This window comes from Crocodylus porosus, unplaced genomic scaffold, assembly GCF_001723895.1.
Source record: "Crocodylus porosus isolate Cpor-Errol unplaced genomic scaffold, CroPor_comp1, whole genome shotgun sequence".
Taxonomy (NCBI): Eukaryota; Metazoa; Chordata; order Crocodylia; family Crocodylidae; genus Crocodylus; species Crocodylus porosus.
In genome coordinates, this window is record NW_017728947.1 from 114,327,815 (window position 1) to 114,333,126 (window position 5,312).

A 5,312-nucleotide genomic window follows, 5' to 3' on the forward strand; every position below is an offset into this window, starting at 1 on the left:
CTGCAGGCCTTTGCCACCTTGCGCTGGATGGTGAATTCCAGCAGGCGATGATCGCTGTCGCCCAGGTGGTCGAGCACCCGCAGCCCCCGCACCAGGTCATCACCCGTGGCCAGCACTAGGTCTAACAGTTATTAAGTCCTAAAAAGAACCTGCTTATTTTGAGAATTCAGAAACACTGATTGGGGCTTTCTATTTTATTTTTCTCTCTTTCGGTGTCTGCTGGAAGAAAAACAAATTGTAATATTCAACCTTTGGTTCCTTCTGCGGTCTGAGCCTCCGTCAGCCTTTCAAATGACCATTCTTTGGCATCCTCCAATGCCCAACTAAAAGAGGGTTAATGTCAGTGCACTGTTAACTTATAAAGCCTTCAGACTTGCTGGTCAGAATTGTTCTCAGGGGAATTCAAAGCAAACAGCAACATACTTGAGACAGTAATCTGCTTCCTTCCAGTCTATAACAGCCAGCATTGCAGCCACCCTCTTACATTGTACCGCCCCTCTCTTTTGAGAAGGTCAGTTTTAATAAATGCTGTGGCATGTAAATGTGCAGGCTCTGCTCAAAACAAATAGTGAAGAAAGCAAAGAGCTTAAGAGGAATATTTTTTAGCAGTGTCATAGCAAATGCCAACCTCAAACGGAGAGGGTTGGGAAGAAACTTCCCTACGGGCAGTGTGTACCATAAATTACCTGGGTTTCTTTTGGGTTTTTTTTAACTATCCTCTAAGGCACAACCAGCTACCGCGGAGCCCAGAGACAGGATGAGATGGATGATGGGGCGGGCGGAGTCCAACAGCACCTATGATTCGGATCCTACTGAGATCACGATTTTGTAGAAATCGTGAAAGCCGGCAATGTCTGCAAAATCCATGGAGGGAAAAAAAAGAAAACTTACCAAAAAGGTCTTCATGGTGCCACAGCCCAACTGCACAGCCCACCAGTGGGAAAAAGGGCATGCCTAAAGGAAGGACAGCCCAAGATGGATGCCACCCCTACCCCTCACTGCTGATTGGCTGAGAGGGCTGCCTGTCATGTGGCCCCACGCCTATCCCCCAATCAGTTCATCATGGACAACCTTCATAATCAATCAGTGGTGAGGAGACAGCCCTCAAAACCAATCAGCGTCGAGGTTTGGGGCCACCCAAAGAGGCATGGCAGGAGGGGGAGCATGCCACGATCAGCCTGTGAAAACAGTGGCCAGCCCTGTGATCTCCCCATGAAATCAAGTTAGGTAGACCCCACCTATGATCTTCCACTGTTCTTTCATCTCCTCTCTCCGTTTTCCCTTTAAGGTGGCGTGGCCATCGCAATCAAGGCAAACATAGAGGTTTGGGGATAAATTAGATCATGGGGCCTTGGCTAGGGCAAAGTGGCACAGGTCCTCTGAAGCCAATGCCACCAGCTGGGCACCCAGCCCAAAGCTCTTCAGTCTGCACAAACCACCCCAATACTTTTAAACGTTTACACTAATCATGACGGATTATTCCCGGAAGAGTCCAAATGCCACTTAAGCATTCAAAATTCCTCGTAGACAAGGTCCCATGCCTCAGCAAGTTCACCCGATCCCAACATGTGATACAGGCCTCTACGACAGCAACAGGAGAAGACGCAGTTTGCACATAGATCAGCTGCCACATGCACAAGGTGTGGGGCCACAAAGGAAATCCACACCACGCTGATGCCACTGACTTCAGTGGAGCTGGGCTTTGGCCACAGGTGGGTGTGTAAGAGCATAAAGAGGGTGTGGGATGAGATAAAACAGCAGCAAATGTGGGGATGGACTGCCCATGAAGCCTGAAAGCGAAGGCACAGAGCAGAGGGCAAGACAGTGTGAGCATTGGGGTTTATGCTACTGAGGCTGTAGGTACAATGATGGCTTTGTGCTACGAAGTAGGCTGTGACTACACATGCGCTTGCTTGAGGCATCCACCAACTACGCACGCCCGGGACTCCCCACTTCAGCCGTGGTTAGCTCTGGAACTGGCCGCCAGCAATACGGTGTTGACACGGTCCAGTTAGTGCTGAGTTTGAAAGGGCAAAAAACTGCCATCCTAAGCAACCTGAAATCATGGAAACCTGAATCAGCATCTTCCACGTTCCTGCAAACAGCACACTCCAAGGAGCGGTGCCACGGGGCCGGGCAGGAGTCTGGAGGAAGAGGATGGCCTTGAAGAGAGAGGACATTGGACTGCCAGCCTCGGCAGGGCAGGGGTGGGCTGGTTCCTGCCACTGCCCCCACTCCCCTTGAGACTCCTGTGGTTAACAAGCAGGTTTGCAAGAAGCTTAAAACAGCAACCTTGGCCTACCAGCTGGAGGATGAGTTTCCTTCGAAATATCCACGCTCTACTGTTCATAGATCAAATGCAGCCACCATCAGACATGCCTTACTTCCCGTCTAGTTTGCCCAGACAAATCTGGCACCTTGATGCATCTTAGCAGCTTCCCCCAAATCCTCAGGCAACCCTCTCTCCAACAACCTGTCTTTTCTTACAGGATGGTAATGGACTTCCCCCTCCTGCATTTACATCGGCTTCTCTTTTCCATCAGCTTCCAGTAGTCCCTGGGACATCCTTCTTGGCCTCCTTTCTGGATTTGGAAGGACTGACTCCATCTGGGGTTATTGGCCAGTGGTAGAAGGGCTCAGTGGTTGAATGGTTAGGGCATCTCACTCCCTTGCTGAAAGCCATGTGGTGGTCCCCCTCCCCAAAGCAGCTGTCCTTAGTTATGTTTATTTTGGTCAGTCACCAGCTGACGAAGGTGAATTAGAGTCGCAATGATGCTAGATCTCTCCACAGTCTTCCAAATCCTTTCCCTGAACTAACAGGCCTTCCTGAGGAAGAGAAGGACCCCTAAGCCCTCCCACATAGCACTTAATGAGATGTAAACATGGCACAGGTTCTTCGTGCAGAAGGAATTCATCCTCCGAGCACAGAGAAAACCTCTCTGGGACAATGCACTCTGAAGATACTAGTGCCCTCAACTTGCTTCCACTGGTGTTAATTCAGTGCAAATTAGAGTCCCCCTTACATCTTACTGCCTGGCTTCTTGCAAGATGATTAGTTCCTGTAGTTATTACAGGCATAAGAGTAGGAAGTAGCGTCTCAGACTGGGGAAGAAGGGTTTTGTTACCACCATCCATTGCTTGCACCCCTTTGAAAATCCCTGCCTAAAAGGAAATTCTCCTCTTGTCCTTGTATGTCGAATACAGAAGGGGAAGGAATAAACTCTTGGCATCATAACCCCAGAATGGTTTTTCTTGTTTCTTAGGCTGCATCATAATCTCATCTGCACTTATTGTGACTACAGTCGCACACAAGGTTCCTTCACAGAATATGCCGTTAGCATGGCAACCCAGTCCCAGGATCTGACACATCTGCCCCCTGAAAAAAAATCACCCCAAATCTCCCAGTAATTATGCCTCTTCACATAATGACAGCACTCCTTCCCCCCATTTCCTGCTCATATGAATTTTATCCCAGAAATACACATATCAGTGCAGCTGTTCTATCCAGCCCAGATGTTCCAAGGGACATCCAGAATTCATCCAAGGCACATCAGCAAGAAGGAGGGATTACATCCCGTTTGCCTTAATGGCACCTAGTGTATCTGGGTTAGTTCATGCCAAGTCTACAAACAACTGTGCCACGGGCGCCCGTGGCTTGTGAAATTAAGTGGCTCTTCCTGAGAGCACGATGAAGCCAAGGAACAGCTCCAGAACGTGTTGGGTTCTAGGGTATGGGGGTGAACAAGGTAGAAGTGGAGGAAAGGATGTGCACAAGAGAGCTAAGAAGTCAAGACAGCTTTTAATTTCTCCCAGAGAAGTGGAAACACCTGAGCGGTGTGGGGGGAGGGAAATTACATGCACAATTCTGACTCTGCTATAGTCTCTGCAGATTCAGCAAATTTCTGGGGGAAAAGGGAAGTTTCCTAGGAACACTGCTTCCATGCTGACCCCAGGTCTAGGTGCACCCTTGGTGCTGTGAATTCATTCACGCACACGCGGGGGATGACAGGAAAGAAGAACGAGTTGCATTTGACCGACAAGCTATTCTTGGCTGACAAATGACATAAATAATGCCATCATTACCAGAGAACCAGACACCATGAGCCACAGGTCCAGTAGCCCCAGCTTGCTCCAGCACAGTGCCGGAAACCCTTCTCTATGCAGGCAAGGAGGTCTTAGATCAAGTGTCTGTTGACCCAACTCAAGGCTGAAAAGGAGGAAGCACTAAGGTGCACAGCAGCAAAGGGCATCCTAGAGGAAGGCCCAGGCTCCGTCTCCAACTTGCTTTTTCTTTCAAAGCAAATGCAGCTTTCTTTCTTTGTCCTGATCCTTTAAATCAGAACCAGCAGCTGATCTTCTAAGCCAGTGGTTTGCAATCCTAGATGAAATACACCCTCTGCACTACAGCACCTGATGCCTGCACACGGCAACAAGTCCCGGGTCCCCAAAGGGCAGTGCTCTCTGCAGGTCGCACACTGGAAGAGGCGCATCAAGGGCTCTCTTTCTTCTCTGCTGTTTACCACCCTAATGAGTGCAGCTGTCAGGGAGGGGGATGCTTTCCAGTGCCGTTGGATGAAGTGAAACCTGTCAAGGGGAAACTGGTCTGTGCTGCAGGGCTACACGAGATCTCTGCAATGCCATGCATTGACAAGCCAGACAACACTGCACATCAAGCCTCCGCCTGCTTACCACTTCACTGAATCTACTGCAAGTTGCCAGATGCTGCTTTACCTGCGGGTGACATCTCTGGTTGGTGAGACCAAAGTCCTGCATCTAAGCCCCATTAGCAAATAAGAGGGCAGCACAGAAAAGGACCCCATGCCAGAACACGTTTTATAATATTCCTGTCTTTAAGGACTCCTGTCATAGAATCACAGAATCATAAAGTCGAGTCGGAGGGACCTTGTAGATCTTCAAGTCTGAGCCCCGGCCTGGGCAGGACAAAAACTGGGCTCAAATGACTTCAGCCAGGTAGGCATCAGGCCTCCTCTTAAAGGCCCCCAGGGCAGGAGCCAGCACCACTTCCCTTGGAGGTTGGTTCCAGATCCTAGCTGCCCTGACTGTGAAGCTGTTCCTACAGATGTCTAATCTAAACCTCCTCTCCAACAACTTGTGGCTGTTATTCCTTGTTATTCCAGGGCGGCAAAGGGAAACAAGGTATCTCCCAAACTCTTCTGGTCCCCCCTGAGTTTATAGACGGTCACCATCTAACCCAGGAGGTGCACAGTCCCACCAGGGGAGACACCTTGTTGGACCTGGTGCTGGCCACGGGTGATGACCTGGTGAGGGGGCTGCGGGTGATGGGCCACCTG

At 49.9% G+C, this 5,312-nt stretch overlaps 1 protein-coding gene across 2 annotated transcripts in view; it reads right to left on the minus strand.

The window, feature by feature from the left end:
• The window catches only part of MDGA2 (MAM domain containing glycosylphosphatidylinositol anchor 2), a 665,957-nt gene that overhangs the window by 619,457 nt on the left and 41,188 nt on the right, over nucleotides 1-5,312 (minus strand). The window lies entirely within an intron of this gene.